The sequence below is a fragment of the Larus michahellis genome, chromosome 1 (assembly GCF_964199755.1).
Source record: "Larus michahellis chromosome 1, bLarMic1.1, whole genome shotgun sequence".
Lineage (NCBI taxonomy): Eukaryota > Metazoa > Chordata > Aves > Charadriiformes > Laridae > Larus > Larus michahellis.
Genome location: NC_133896.1, coordinates 40,142,295 through 40,159,823, shown reverse-complemented (window position 1 = coordinate 40,159,823; position 17,529 = coordinate 40,142,295).

The window sequence follows — 17,529 nt, the reverse complement described above, 5'->3', positions numbered from 1 at the left end:
AAAAGTTAGTGTACGATCCCCTACCCTCTCCCTAGCACTCAGACCATTACGCCAAGCAGTGAGAGCTGTTTTCAGAAATTCATGTGTCTCCCAGGAAAGTCATCTAGTTACCAGACAGTTCTGGCACTTGCCCTTCCCTTTGCTGAACCTCAGAAGCTGTGCCAGAAGAATTCAAACTTTGTTGGACCAGAGAAAAAGCATGACTCCATAACCCAGCCGTACTCCCTGGAAGGAGAAACACTGGCTTCTGGCTCCTCCTCCCCCCCAGACTGTTTTTTCCTGTGCAAATCTTACCCGTGATTTGAAATCCTACGAGCTGAGCCTGAATCACCCAGATCATGGGACGGCAGCTGGACTCTTGGATTATCACTACAGAAAGACAGAATTGCATCTTCAGCTTTCTTCTACTCCTTCCCATGAGAAGGAATGTTCTCTTTGAACAAAGGACCAGAGGGTCTCCCCTAGAGAGAGGGCTCAGAGCTGTGGATGCCTAGCAGATGGACATGAAGGGAAAATGGCAGATCACCCTTGCTACCAGAAGTAGTTAGCTTCAGGCTGCTGTAAACTTGGGTATTACTGCTAGGGATTTGTGATGAACGTTGACACGAGGTTGGACGCTGGTTTGGACACAAATCCAGTCCTGTATCTACTCTGGGAGGGGGCAGATGTATAAAGGAAGGTGTTCATACATGTAAATTTTGGTTGTCTACAGCCTGGTATGCTGGTTTTGGCTGGGATAGAGTTAATTTTCTTCATAATAGCTAGTATGGGGCTATGTTTTGGATTTGTGCTGGAAACAGCGCTGATAACACAGGGATGTTTTGGTTACTGCTGAGCAGTGCTTACACTGCCTCGAGGCTTTTTCTTCTCCTCGTACCGCCCTGCCAACGAAAAGTCTGGGGGTACACAAGAAGTTGAGAGGGGACACAGCCAGGACAGCTGACTCCAACTGACCAAACGGATATTCTGTACCATATGACATCACGCTCAGCAATAAAACTAGGGGGAAAGTTGGTGTGGGGGGGGCTGTTTCTTGGGAACTGTCTGGGCATTGATCGGTTGGTGGTAAGCAATTGCTTTCATTTGCATCACTTGTTTTTCTTGGGTTTTATTTCACTTTCTTTGCTATTTTCCATTTCATTACAAATACCTATTAATGAACAATAATAATTAATCCATTATTATTTTATTTCAATTATTAAACTATTTTTATCTCAAACCACAAGTTTTTTCACTTTCACTGTTCCGATTCTCTTCCCCAATCCCGCTGCAGGGAAAGTGAGCAAGCAGCTGTGTGCTGCTTGGTTGCTGTCTGGGGGCTAAACCACGGCAGTCCTTTTTTGGCACCCAAAATGGGGCTTGGAGGGTTCAGATAACAAAAGATTTGATTGTAATGCATTAGAATGAATTTATAGCTGTTATTGCTGTTTGGCTATTAATTGTCAAGCTTCTGTGCTTGCCATGGGGTTTGATTGCCTCACTGTATATTGAAATGCTCGTTAGTGGCTGTGTTTTGCTTTTTCTGCTTGTTCTACCGCTGTACTGCTTATCATCTTACTTTACTGTGCCTGAGAACATTTTGATAACAGCAATGGTGATGTGCCTGGGCTGGCAGATGGCCAGGGCATCACTGCTTCTATGCTGCTGTACTGGACAGGATGGAAGTCCGGTGTGGACTCAAGTCAAAGGTACTGTGACCTGTGGATGAGTCCGTGCGGGAGCAGGACATCCTGAAGCGTCTGTGGCCATGAATAAGTCCACATGAGAGCAGGTACATCTTGAAGGGTCTGTGGCCATGTTTATGTCTGTGCCGCAGCAGGTATACCTCTGATGGGATTGCGACCCTTCCTACTGTCATGGTAGCATATAATCATAGTACTTCAATGTTTTGGATACAGCGCTCAAAATATCCTCCTTTTTTTGTCAACATAATGACGTATGATACAACAGACTTTTTGGTTAAGACTGTGGTGCCATTAAATTCAACAGCAAAATGTTGTCTTCAGTGAGGAACTTTGACACAAGAGTTTCATCTGGAGCAAGGCGAACAGCTCCTCTCTTTATTTAGTCAATTTGTCTTTATTTCCTAATGCTCTAAGGGATAAAACTAAAGTACTATGATTACATACCACCACGACTGTTTAAACAGGATTGAATCAATGGAATCATTCAGAATATTACCAACTTGCTGCTGCAGTGAGTTTGCCTCTAAAACATGCTCATTGCTTCTAATATTGCAAGACTTATTTGCTTGTAAAGTTCTGTAGCCTCCTGAAGTTTTCTCCTCCATTTTTCAACAGAAAAAGCAAAATACCAAGCAAAAAACAATCTGGATGGATGGGATTCACCTGGCCATATGCAGAACTTGACAGAGTAGAAATTCATCTTATAGAATCATAGAATCACAGAATTGTTTGGGTTGGAAGCGACCTTTAAAGATCACCTAGTTCAACACCCCACAACCCCCCTCCCCCGTCATGTCTGAGCTACCTGTTTGGATGCCCGTTATAATCAATGAAGAGGAGTAAGCACATCTAGGATTTGTGCCATCTCATTCTGAAATAGATGTCCACAGAGGTTAGACGAGTCATTTGCATTGCAGATGGGTAAAGTTGGAGTGAATGAATCCCACCCTACAATACCAAGCTTGTTAAAATCAATAGAAGCAGTTCTCAGTCAGGAAAGAACATTAGTATAATGTTCCGTGAGGGTGCATTGATTATTCATTGATTCATTGACCTTTTTTCTCAGTCATAACACAGCCTGCTAGGAAATGACCCCTGCTTACTCTCTGTGCTGGTAGGATGAGATTCATCTGCTGTGCAGGAATGTCCCTCTCTGAGCCACGATGCTGTAACAGATATCCCAGCACCACTCCTTCAGGGAGTCCTCTTGCTATTCTTATCAGAGAACATTTTGTGTTAGCAATTGACTCAAAATAACAATGGGACATTTTTCTGAGTCCACATCCACTTTTTAATCATGATGTCTGGAATTGCTGAAATGGAATTTGACAATAAATCCTCGATAGAACAATAAAACCATAAGGGCTTTCTTTTGTGGAGTGTTGGGGAAGGTTATTTTGTTTTTTCACAGCAATCTCATCCAAGGTTATATTCCTCTCAATGTTACCCAATAAAATCAAGCATAGAGAGGAAAGACACATGGCCGAGACCTTACTGCTTTGGAATAGCAAAGGCAGAAAACCCCATATATCATTACAATCTTAAATAGTGTAAGAAAAGAGTGGTAGGAAGAAAGACAAAGCATCCTTGCCTTTGCTAGGGGAGTTGAATGCCATTTAACACAAACTAGTGATTTATCATGTCAAAACCAAACAACTATTTAATGGCAAGAGATAAGACATCACACCTGGGTCAAGCTATCTCCAAAGAACGATTTGTTACATCATTTAAGGGATTTTGGGGGAACGTACTGTTCTCAGGAGGGATTTCATTTGGGGGAAAAATACAGCATGAATAGAAAAAGAACAAAGTTATAGTTTATGGTAAAATATGAGTCAGTAAAGTAATGTCAGGAACGCCATAGACAATGAAGGGAATGTTAATAAGTCTATTACTGGAAACAAAAAACAATGAAGAAAAAGACAGAGGCAGATAGCCAAAGACAGAAGAGATCTGATTTTGAAAAATGAAAGAAGAATGAAGCGAAACAGAACAGGTTAATTTGAAAGAAAAAAGAATGAAGATATCGAGCTTATCAAGATCCAAGGGTTTGCTGCACTCAGCTCAGCGTGAGGGGAGTTTGGCCCTGATCCATCTTTGTGTCCTGGCTGTCCTGTTGAAAGCCAGTTCAACCTGTCCTTCATGCAATGCCAAATCTGCCCCAACTTTGTCTGGCTATCAGGGCCCCTAAGAAGCCAGTGTTGCAGCTGGGGCTCATCAGAGCAGAGCTGTAGCCAAAGGGTGCCCCAAGAGACAGCTCTGTTAGCTGCACTGCCCCCAGGGATCCCTGGAGAATGAACCTAAGGAGAGTGAACCACTGGCTTTCCCTCTGGGAAGGACACCAGGGCACTGAAGATCTGACCCAAGTATGTTTAGGGACAGGATTAAGTGAGGCAGCAGGGTTTATTTTTAAATTAAGATGGAGGATTATCAGTTTAAATTCTGAAATAAGATTGAAACCACAAAATTAAAAGCCAGTTCTTCGGCTCTACTGTGAGACCTGTCCTAATTGCTTAGCCAAAAGTTTTCTGGCATGGGAGAAAACTCAGCTGATTTAGGCTGGATTCAGCCCTCCTCAACTGGGGGGATATTTGACTTTGGGTCAGCCAGTTATAGAGCAAACACCTAATGCTGCTCCAGGCCAGAACCAAAACCTACCCCCACAAAGGTTCAGGCTGGGGAAGCTGCCTTGACACTGCTCCTCCAGGAAGGGACCGGGCTGTGCCGATGTGTGGAAGTGTTACATTAGGACCTCACTGAGGGACCAAAGGGAGGCTTGGATCTCTTCTGGCTTCATCCATGGCAATTTGATTATTCTTGATAATTATATATCAAGAAAACTGGCAGGTTTTCTCCCCACCCCTGTCAATAGCAATATTCTCATCCTTTCACTGAAGGGCTCTCTTTTTGTGCAGTGGTTTGGATTAAATTACTTTTTGTTGTTTTCAAGTCTTTCTTTTCTGAACTGTAAGCTGACCCTCAGTGTATTTTGCAAAATGCTGAGCCTGCTTGGGTTTCTGGGGGAGGCAGAGGGGTGATGTCATTCGCCACTTGATAGGGTTGAATCCTTTATCTATCTGAACTTGGACACTGGGGAGGAATGGGAAAATCGTGCCTCTCCCTTTCTGTCTCAAATCCACTTACAAATTCTCTCTCCTTGTAGAGAATAACAAGTCTCCACAGCAATATCCCCTTACCCCTAGATTTTATAAAATTTGCCCAAGCAGTCGAGAATTTTTTAAAAGACAGGAACCAGAGAAGTGGAAAAGGCATGAAGGAGTAAGAGGCAAGGGACGTCCTTGAGCAGCAAGAGGGATAGGAGACATATAATATTCTTCCTTCCCAATCAGTGAGTGAGGAGCTCAAATTCAGCTAGTATAATTCATCAGAGAGACTCCAGTTTCTTCATCTACATTAACTTGTGCAAGAGTGGAAAAAACTTTTGGGCCCATTTTTTTCATGAAAACTGAACTAAACTGTGCTAATGGACTTGCTCACATGAGGCTGGTGGAGGAAACTGGTGAGAGAAGCAGGCACTGAATATGGACAAACCCAAGTGCTCTCTCAGACAGCTTCATAAAACTGTCTCAAGGCATTTCAGCGTACCAGCTCTTTACGCTGAAAGTCTGTGATCTTGCTAACGCAAGGAGGTTAATTAGTGGGGTGGATGCCAGGGATTGTATTAAAAGGCCCAAAGTGTCAGTAGTTTCACATCTGCTATTAAATGAACATAATGTGTTTCTGAGCTGTTTCAAACTGTGCTTTTGTGGTGTTTGTTATTTAAAAGATTCGCCAAATCAGCTAAACCCAGGGTGATATATGAATACTGACTATTTTGTTGCGGTAATGTGTTTTCTTGCTAAAGTTTCAGCTGAATGTATTACTTCACTGTAATACAAATGTTTCCTAAACTCCATTTTATTATATTCATGAATTAAAGCAGCAGCTACACTCTGAACCATTATATCTATCATTACTCAACTTGACATTAAGTTCTTTATTATTCCAGTTAATTCAGACCAGGAAAGATCTTCTGTAAATTTGATTCTGTTGGGGATGAGAAAAGAATTGAATGTACTTACTACTGTTTCTGTTAAAAAAATATATTTTAGAATGTATTGGGTTTTGTTCAAAAATGTTTGTCAAAACCATCTTTGACTAAGGCTTAATATCTGTATCATTGATTATTAAGGGTAACAAATATCAGTAAGTGGAGCCATGGAAGTGGATGTTGGCTGTGTATTTCTGTCCCTGCCTGGACAAGTTTCTACTGCTGTAAATATTGTTGGGATCCTCTGGCATAGGATTCAAATAGAGCCTTTCGAGAAAAGCAGTGACTGAGGTAATTGTTTAATAAAAAGTATACAGTAATGGTGTGAGTAGGAATAGGAATGAATATACCGAAGAAATATGCCAGCACTTTGTCACTGCGTAGAAAGCTAATTGCAATCACTTCTCCCATGGCTGTAGCAAAGGAGTTGGGAGCACGCTGCCACGATACCCGGGCTATTGCTGTTCCATATATGTTTATAGACAGGCAAACAGATGGGGTGGGGAGTAAGGATCATGTGGCAACAAGGCTCAGAACATCAGAAAAGGAAGTGAATGAGAATGTCATTCCTAATTGCAACTGGGAGAGGAATCCAGGGAGCCAGAATGGGAATTACATGAACCGGAACGTGATCGGAGCGACAAGACAGAAGTTTACAACCCAACCTGATGGCAAGCATGATGGCTCCCTGGAGCCTCTTGCAAACTGATCAAGGACGGGACTGTTTGTCAGCACAAATGAGAAATTACAGACTACCGAACACAACAGAGTGTGCTGAAATGGGAAGGAAATGAGGGCTCGTTTTATAGTGGTTGGATTTCAAAAATGTCCTCTCCTCTAAGAGACGTTCAAGGTTCTGAAGGAGTTCGTCACATTAAGTACAGGAAATTGTCTGTCAGTTACGGTTTTGGGTACTGTGGTCGTGGTACAAAGGATCCAGATGTGCTATCTCTGACGTGCTTAATACCATAGCACAAACAATTACCATGAATTACCTTCTCCATGTGATTTAAGATTCTGCTCTCATTCTACATGTGGACTCTTATGGTGACACGGGGAACTTCCTGCTATTACCTTTTTTGTGTTATTATTTCTCAGTCTTTCAGCCAGTGGAAAAAGGATTTGAATCAATAGAATGAAGAGGCCACTCTGAAGTACAGTGCGGCTAACTTGTTTAAGCATAATTTTTAAAATATATATACAAAGAAATATACAAACCATCTGAGAAAAAAAAAATGCCTGTGGCTTTAGAATGGGAGATGTGCTACAGATGCAAAAAGTTGTGGACAAAAGACTTCAAGAGCAGTTTTTCAGAGCTGAAATTGGCTCTGCTTCAAATATCTCAAAAGACTAATTTTTTTTTGGATGGCAGCGACCATAAGTTGATGTTAATAATGCAAGTCAATTTTAATAATGCGTGGCTCTAACTGCAGTAACCACAACAACGTTATGTAAAAGGAATAACTGCCATGGATTTCATGCTGGTGTGGAGAATTTTGTGAGCAGGTGGAGTGGGTTTTATATCTTTCAAGGGGGACATTTGATGTATTTCTGGTCATATGGCAGCCATTCCTGAAGCTTGAAACTGTAGGTGATATAGCTGGTATAAACTTTCTGTGCTTGCAGATCCATGGTTTGAATTTATGCCTATTGTCTGATGGCTATTGCTTTAAGTTATATTGGAATAGAAATGTGTTAGAGAGCCTGGAACTACGTAGGCAGAAATGAGAAATACGTACAAAGACATGAAAACACAAATTAATATTGACACTTACTGAAGAAATGCAAGCCAACAGACTGAAGATTTAGAGAGTATTTCACAGGGGAACACACTTTATGTACTCCTGCGTATTATGGACCATGACCATCACATCACAAACATGCTAATGTCTCCGAATAGAGAAAATATAGAGGTTCCCTGATCTGTTCTGGACATCAGTGGGTCTATTTATCAAATTGAGATTGGACAAATTAAGTGGGAACCAGTCACCTAACGAAGCATTTAATGTCTTTTAAACTGCTAAGGTCTTCTGCCTGGGCTCCAGAAGCTGCTGTGTACCCTTGTGTCACACCCGGAAGGCCTGCACAGATTTCTTCCTCACCTTAAGTGAGACAATTTACTTTAAGGCTTGGTTCAATGTCTTGGCCCCTAGAAAAGGATTTGTTATCACTCGATGATCAGTTACCTGGGTTATTGCAACAGGCAGCTTAGATATAAAAATTAAAAGTCTAGAAAAGTTTGGTTTATGCTCACAACAGAATGATTGTGTTAAAACCCTGCTATGAGTTAGATATTCAGGTAACGTACTATTAGGAATGCTAATGGGGCTACACTGGCTTGACACCATGCTGGAAATAAGAGCATGGTATATAGGCTGTGGTCTGAAGCAGTTGACCCAACTCTGAGACTGAGAAACAGACACAAATGCTCTTGCGGAATTAAGTGACTTGTCCACATGAAGATGTGACAGGGAATCAGCAAAGCCACAGGCATTATGACTAAATTAATTTTGTAGGCAGCAGAAAGGGAGAGAAGGCTGTAAGGAAGGGAATAACTAAAACATTTTAAGGCTGCAAAGTGTAGTTCGGCTACACTTTCTAATTTGGGACTTTGTTATGCACCTGGGAGCAAAATTATGTTAGCATGGAAAATGCTGGGGAGTTTGAAACCCCGGTGATAAGAGAAAGCAAGGCAACAAGGGCTGCCTTAGTTAATGTTCATGGGTTGTCCTGAGGCATGTCCATACATACAGGGCAGTTTTCTGCAGCAACGGAGCCGTAGGACACATGGAAAATTTGTGACCCCAGGCTTCTGCTTTCCATTTGTTCTCCAAGGTATGTCTTTTATATATTTTGTATGTGGTATGTGTCTTGTTACTATAATCAATGCAATGGTGTTGCTACACACTTTGCAAAGCTCAGGAGGTCGCCCGTAGCCTAGCGTGTGACAAATTCTAACAAGGATATACGATTATTTGGGCCCAGACGCACTGACAAACGTGCAAGTCGTCACTAGAGATATGGGTTACAGTGGCCTCCATGCCAGCAGCCTGCCGTCAAGCTCAAGATACAGCTTAGCACTTCTTCAAAGCGTGGCATCTGCCTGCAGCCAAGAAACGTCCACCCCACTGGAATATGGATTAGCACTGTGCATGGAAAATAAGCTTTCACAGTCACCTTATAATTTGTTATTTTGACTTTTCCGTATATTTTTGCAAATGTTAGAGAGCAGAACTGAGTGTTAAGGACTCTGGGGGGCAGGTGAGGTGGTAGCAGACGAGATGGATTTGCACAGCAGCAATGAACTAATAAGGTATCAGCATCATTTCGCAGATTTTTAAACCATGTGTTGTTATGCTTTTCTGAAGCTGCAGAATTCTGCGGAGGATGGTACTTGTTAACTGTAAACACTTAAACTGCTAAAGCCGCAAGTGTCGGTTTCTTAGGAATGTATCTATTTTTTCTAAAAAATATTGAAGAGTATCAGTCTGGTGGCCAGACAACATTCATAGGCAGGAGTCCATGTTCAAGCAGATACAGTGAACTTGTGCAAGCCCAGAGCAGCAACAAAAAGCACCACATCACGATCTTAGGAAACGGAAACCTGTTTCGTCCTATTTACCCTGATTTAGATTAAGGAATGTTTGGGAAAAGACGGTTTGTAAAAAGCCAGTAAGTGTTCAGGGCGACAGTACTGTGCCATTTGTGGAATAATAGTGTTCTCTTTAACACAGAAAATCTCATTGACCCAGGAGACGCAATGGGGCCAAATCCTCATCTGATGTCAATCAGCATGATTCCTTTGCCATTAGCACGGCTCCAATGTGTTCGGTGGAGCAATACCAATTTACTTCTGCTGAGGGCTTTGGCCTTCTGTCTCATAGCTCAAAGAAATTAAGCTGCCTTCCAAGCCTTCTGACTGAAGCCGTGCACAGTTTAAATCTTGTTGCAAAAAAGCCTGTTCAGATATGTTTTTCCTTTCTGTTTCAAATGACTTTGCACATTCATCATATGAATTCAATGGAATATGTTTAATTTTCATCAAACCATGGAAAACCAAAAAATGTTCACAGGTTTACGCCAATGACCCATTTTGCTGAAAAAAATAATAATGCACTTAAGCTAAATTTACTTTGCAGAAATATTTTCTCTTTTTTTCTTTTTTTTTTAAATTTGTAATGAGATGTGACGAAAGTTAGCATATGAGCCATTTTACACCTTATTAATAACATTCTGACAGACATACTTTGAAGTTCTTTTCAAAATAATGTGAAAATCCAAGAAAATTATGTCAATATTATTTTAAGTTAGAAAGGCACCCTTTTTTCGTTTTTATTTTTTCCTTGGTCATGTTTAAAATGGCCTGTCTTAAATTTGGAAAACCCTGTAAATTCACAGCTAAAGATATAATTCGGTCCTTATTGAAACTAACACTTTCCTATATTACTTTAGTCTAAGACCTCAGCTCATTATCTCATCTCACAAATCAGGTAAACTATAATGCTCCTACAAAACAGGAAAATTATAGGAATTTCCATTTTCCATGTTACATAGCGAGAACATCCTACACAGATGTTAATAGTAGCTGAGATCAGGAGTTTTGTACACTTCCTCCTGCTGTGATTAGGTTTTGCAGTTATTTTGCATACTTTTGCTATCACTAGGGTTAACTTTTTTATGAAGTGAGGTATTGGGTAGGTTTATGCATTTTATATTTGTTATGGTAGGCAAGATCTGTGGGGAGCTTGTGGGAGGAAGAATGGGTCTGAGAGGGGCTGGTCAGCCTCTGCGGTGAGGAGGACCTACCCATGGAGGACTGAAAGCCGCAGCAGACCGAGGCTTTGAGGGGACTGAGTCAGGTCCCTGTTGGTGATACTGAACTGGGACTCCAAACGTCAAAGGTTCCCCTAGGAGGAAGGAAGCAAGAAATGGTGCCAGTGGTTTGGAGATACTGACATACTGGCACATGAAGAGGTGTGCTGGCTTATTTGAGAGAGAAGAACATGAGGGAGGATCAAACATCTTGGAGCAGGTCTACCTAAAGCTTCCTCTTAGTTTTAAATATCCCTGCACCTTTGTCACCTCTCCTCGCCAACCCCGTGGTCATGGCAGGAAACCTCCTTGTAACTGGGGTTTAGCATGGCCCTGCAACTAGATGTGACCCCACGCATTCCATCACATCAACTTGTGATTGCCACCATGGACGTGAAGAGGGGAAAAGTCACAGGGGGTGAGGACATGGTGAACTGTGGTGCTGGCTGGGCTGGGAAGGATCTGACGGCACGTCTAAAGGAATAAGCCCTCATAAGGAGAAAAGCAGACAGTGTTCCCCAAAGGAGCTACACAAGATGACCGAAAGAAGCTGTTTCCCAGCAGATCCTGTCTACACTAGGGCTCTGCTGGCATGACTTTGTCGGCAAGTCTGGAAACTCCTAATTGAGGCACAGCTCCAGCGGCCAAACTTTAGTGCAGATCAGGCCTCAGGAAGGGCCAGGACGCTCTGATGCATTATTTCCAGTGCAGGTCCCACTAGATTAGGATGTGTTTTTCATTTGAAGTTGAGCTACTCTAACCCAGTTCCCTCCAAACAAACAAACAACCGAACGAGCGAGCAAACGACCCCGTGGGAGGGATGGCTTATTCGTGCTCAGTGGGGAGCAGAGCGGGGTGGGGACCGACTGGCTCCGAGTGCCGGCGCTGGGGTTGTTTTCCCCTATGACTTTCATCCTGTTTGTCACTGTTACCAGGGGTTTACAAACTCAAAGCAAACATCTGGTCCGGTTTAATACCAACAAGAAAGAAAACTGGATATTAATTTTGATATGACAGTAAAGCAGTTTGATAGCGCTCCCGCTGACAGAGCCGCTGCACCATTTACGATCTCTAAAACGAAATTGATTTTCATAAAACCCTCACAAGATCCTATTAGGGCTGACAATTAAGATTATAATGCAGCCTAGCCTGCTCAGGAGCAGTAAACTTTCCTGGATTCTGGTGGGTTGGTTATACTGACTTTATATTAAGTTAGAGAAAATTTTGGTCATGTGAAGGCAAAAGCAGTTTAAATCTGTTTCATACATTGCAGCATGGTCTCACTGATTAAAAATACCTGGGCCTCTTCCAAACTTGTCGTCATATTGGCTACATGACTGTTATAAGCAAACCCCCGCAAACAGAAAGATCTGAAAGTTCAAAGCTTATTTAACTTGAGAGTGCTTGTAAAAGGGGAAAAATGCCATTTCTGCATGGAATAATGGCTTGTAACTTTTCCAGCATTATTTTTTCATTAATATCACCTGAATCTGATATGCATGTTTCACAGCAGACTCTAAATAAGAAATCTGGTACCTTTTGGCCTGTTATTCCTGTACCATCTGGCTAACAGGTACTGTACTGTTCTTGCAGTGTGACGCACCAAATAAAAAAGTCAGATCTTTTTAAAGCCACAATAAATTTCCCAAATGAGTTTGTGTGAAATGTTAAAAAGCAGAAGATAGAGGTTTTGGGTTACATTGCCTCTAATTTGAAAGGGGGATAAGTGGAGCCAGGTGGGCTACTTAGCCAATACCTGCCTGTTCCAGCTTTTTGAATCTGTGAACATTACACCCGGATACAGATGGAAATTGGAAACAATAAATGATTATTACAGAGACTTTATCATCCTGTAACTTGTGCACAAAAGATGAGCCACTCTCAAGGACACTTTGAAAGTGTGCTGCTTAGGCGTGCATCCGGACAGATGTACGGGAGTAGGGATGTGCCATATATCAAGTGAGAGGAATAAGATTTCTTAATTCCACTGTGACAAGAACCAAGTATCTTTTTAAAAATGAATCTCCCCTTCTCAGCATTAATCCAGTTTCTTTCTGATGTCTCTTTTTTGGTTAAGATGGGCGTCCACCCATTTCCAGCAATCTGCTAGTCCACAACTTGAAATGGGGGATGGTATAAGCAGGCAGATATTAAGAAAAGGTGCTCACGATATCTTACTTGAGTTAGAAGTACAAGAATTAAAGGTAAGCTCAGACAGTTAAGTTCTCCTCTCCCACTGTCCGCTTCTGAGTCATAAACCTGTATTCTTATTAACATTCAAAAAGCTACGTTTCAGGACAACTGCAAATAAAGCCAGATCAGAAATTACTCAATGGCATATTTCTTTGTTGACTATCACAATCCAAACTTTCCACATGGATGGCCTGACTTTGGTGGGGGATGGATGGGAAGCAGAAAAATTTCCATCACAAAATGTCTAGCTTGCTTTCAACTTTCTCAGCAGAGGCCAATTACTCTGTGGCCTGGGGTCCCTGCTCCCCATCCTCTCCCAGCTGTTGGGAGCAGAGGCTGAAGGAAAACTGGGGCTCTGGGACGCTTGGCAGCAGCTCGCTCCAGATCCACCTCAACTTCACATGAGACGAATCCCTCCGCAGAAGCGTGCGTTCTTTCCCCATTAATGAGGAAGGCAGCCTGGACAGATGCAGGCACTGAGCAGAGCCGGGCAGCTGGGCTGCCGTGGAGTTCAGGGCTTTCCTTTGAGTTGGTGACAAAAATGAATGCTGAGACATGAAAAACCTCAGCAGGATGTGATGAGCTTCTCTGCACATCTCTATAACCAGCTGACGAGCTCTCCCTTGGGAGGGGAGACCACCGCAGCTAGCACAAGTTCTGATAAAGCTCGTAAGCACTGGGCAGGTCTTCCTACGTTTTAATTCTATTTGCATATGATATAAGACAAATACGCCAAGGGGCCGAGCATTGTGATGCTCAGCACTGCCATATTAGGGGCTGGGGTGAAGAGGGATTCATAAACCCAAGGCAGTGCTCCAGGTAAGCTGTCCTCTTGAGTGGAGGTGGGGGCCACAAGGGCAGCATCCACCTCACTCCTGCATGGGATTCGCAGCCCAAGAGCTCTCCTCAGCTGCCTAAGTCACTCCTCTGTTGTAAGGGACACACTTTACTCTCTTACAGTATTTATTGCGAGGCTTTCTTAAGGTTCCCTGAGCAAAGTGCACACACTTCGGGTTAGACAGGAGAGGGCAGAGGACTCACTGTGCTGGACTTTCGTGATCAAATTTGCTCATGGCTTTTTTCTGCCTCTCACCCTCACCTTACCACTGTGCCACTGTTTTCTGTTGCCAGCCTTTTTTCCTTCACAATGGTCAGCTCGCTTCAGCTCCTTGTAAAGTGTCATCAAACTCTGCAACACAATAATTAATTAAAGAGCAGAAAGAAAGTGTAGGGATGGTAATAATGCAATTCTTACCCTTTTTCTAGTAATTTTTCATTTCTCTTAGGGAAAACAAACCTGAGCTGTAACAGCAGGACTGCGTTTAAAACAAAAACAAAACCCTCTTCTGGAATACCTCCATATATAAGAATGGGAAATTATTCCTTGCAAATAATTCAAATCAGGGTATTCCACAAGATGTGAGACTCAACTCAGGAGGAACTGCTGGAATGAAGTGCAGTGGAAAGCTTAACACCGCCTCTATTTAAAAGGAAAAAAAAAGAGAAACTTTACAGATCTGATCTTTATTATATGAAAAATGAAATAATATTTTCAACATTTATATTTATTCTGAATTAGTGGAAATGCCACAACAATGATAATTTTTTGGCCTAGCACAGAAAATGCCAGTTTCATAACAATTGTACATGTTAACATACTTGTTCCCTTTGGGGTATTTGTACGTCTTACCAGCTTAAATAGCTCCACTACTTATAAACTAGTACACAAACGTCTAACAGATGTACAAGTTCACATGAGAAGGAATAAAAAATGCACAAAACCATCACTCTTTCACAACTAATCTGCTTTAATGTAGGAAACACAGCCCACTTGCGCTTCCTTCACTGCAAATGGTTTCTTACTCTGTGAGATCCCTGAGTCCCAGCCTACTCTTTGTTCTTTCATATTTGAAATAGCTGTTCGACTTTTAGAAATGCTCCGTCAGTCTTTTTTAATTGTCTCATGAGACCCAGTACTCTGAACAAGCATAAATAAATGCCTTTAAAAGCTCTGAGATGGATTTACTGGGAGGACTGAGGTGGGTACATCCCCCCATATATAACAGCACAGGAGCTGCGACCCCGAGGGGTCTTTTCCTCACCTTATCCACAACCATGCAGCATCCATCTCTGAACAGTCTGATTTTCATTTACTTGGCACATTAACCTGCATCTAAACAGTTTTGAGGTCCTGGTTCTCCTTATTCCTTGTTCCTCTTCTGTTGTGATTTTGGCCAAAGTTGTGTGGAGCTGATGTTTCTTCTTTCTCCCACCTCCTGTTCGCTGTGTCCCTTCTCCAGGGAAGGAACTGGTCCTACACACATGTTTAGGATATGCCTATGTCCCACAGTGTGGTCCTGCAAAGAGGTGGCCTGAACAAGCTGTTCAAACAGAGATGTTTGCAAAATAAATGAGTCTGCAGTTTCACCTGAAGATAAATTTATCGTCAGAAGTGGAATAAAATAGTCTCCTTGCACTGCCACATGAATTGAGCTTTACTGCTTCTACTCTCCAAGCCAGCTTGCTTATGGTTGAGGCAGATTGTTTGTACAGCAGTGGGTTGTCTACAGGACTTGAATCCAGCTCAGCAGTGGAGAATGCTTGGACCGATCAGTCACTCAAATGAGTTTCTCCCTCCAACTATTGCACAGAGCGTACACTCTTGTGTGCTGTATGACACCAAAATCATTCTTGATCAAGAAAGAAAAGAGAGGCAAATACTTCTAGACCAATTACTAGTCCATGCCTGCAGGAGGGTAAAGGAAGGAATACATTCCTGTCACTTTAGGAGACACCTCAGTGTTCTGCTGAGCATCCGTTACCTTTACCATCATCAAGTTTAACTAGATGTCAGTTAAATGATTGCAAATGCTGTATCCTTAACAGTGCTGTGGATCTTGCCAGTTTACTGGCACCACTGAGACCTAGATTGACTGGGATTTCCCCCCGTGTTCTTTGCCGTAGATCCTGCCTATGGCTTTTGGGTTAGCTCTTCTCCTTCGTCAAGAGAAGCAATAAACAAGCTGGTAAATCTGTCCTCCGCATTGTCAAAGTGTAAAGTTACACCGCATCTGTACTTTCTTCTTCGTTTTGTTTTTTAAGAATCTATTGGGTTTGTTTGTTCAAGTTAATGAATATAGTATGTTATTGTTATGTAGTTATGCCAAAACACTTCACCAGAAATTTCATAAATGTTTTCTGGTGCGTTGCCCAGTTTCATGTGGTTTCACTTTTTCCTTCATATAGAAGAAAAGCACATGGAAGATAAAGATCTTAGGGTTAATACAACTAGAGAAAGCCCTGGGAAGATTCCCTTAAACAGCAAAAAAGGAGTTAATGAAAAATCAAGTACAAATGAATTATTGTCTGGCTGGCTAACAGTAAAGCTTTAAGGTCTCGATCGCAGCTTTTATTTGCAATGGTAAGCATTTATTCTCAGCAGGAGTCCAGCCAACTTTTGGGGGGACCATTTGTGTGAGAAAGCACACATCACCACAGGGAAAGGTCTCACCACCTCACATTTGCAGCTTCACAAAGTTTCAAAATTGTCCTTTGCTCATAGTAGCATTCCTCTTGGGCTAAGGAGTTTCCATACAATTAAAAGGAGAGGGTCTCTGCCTCCAGGGAGTTCACAGCTGAAGGTCAAAAAAACCCAAGGGGAATCAACAAAGGGGGTTTTGTACAAATCAGCAGGATGCTACAAAACAGCATTGCATTAGGCTTTTAGGATGTCTCGGACTTGTTCTGTTATTACAAAGAGGCTATTTTCCCAGAACACCTCCATTATCTGTGCAAAAACGCTACTTTTTGAGATGGCAGCTGAGAAGTTCTGGAACTGTAAGAAAGCAAATTATAAGACAAACTAAAGCAAACTGCAGTTTGTTCATATAGATAGTGCAGAATTTCAGTGCAATAGACTTGCAAAGAGCAGCATGGGTATAAGGGTAGACTTTGTCCCTCTGATGGTAAATATATCCACTAATTTAATTTTAAAGCCTGAATTCTGTTAAATCAGCCTTATATTCCATCTTTGCATCCTGGCGGTATACATCTACTAAAATTCAGGGCTGTGGAACTTCCTAGATCTTCTTAAGCAGTAAAATATTCCTCTTTTCTGATTTCTCTGCTGCTCATGTTAAAGTTAATGGAAAGCTCTCTTTGATTTTATTCAAGTGGGATCAAGCTCTCAAACATAATTTAAGACCTCAGCCAGTTCCCATTGCAGCAACCAGGCCCAACAGCTAACAGCTAGAGTTGCACATGCAGATTGCCAAATGGAAAGAAAACAGGCTGAAAGAAGCATAAATATAAGGGGTACTGAAAATAAATTTATTGGAAATGAACACTGAATCTGAATGAAAATCTGAACTGCTTCCAAATCAGGTTCAAAGAACTGATACAGCAGAAAAAGGCCGCCTTAGCCAGTATTATGTCTCTTACCTTAGATAAACTAACCTACTAATGATATATAGCGGAGTCACATATTTTTCTCTGACGCATCTGCCAAACATCTATATGTGCAAGTGAATTCACAGATCCTGGATTGCTTTCAGAGGCAGGGATGTAGACATGTAAGCTCTCAAGTCAAAGTAATGTGACCCTCTTTGTAGCTGGATACTTTTTTTCCCTCTAGTTTCACATACACAAGTGCAAATTTCCCCAAGATCGGCCACAGCTGCGTGGAGTTATGTGATGAGGCACATCTGCCTTGACGAGCCACATGGTGAGGGGCACGATGCCAGCCTTGGAGCGCAGTTTCTGAATATGAGATCCAGGTTACAGTACTGG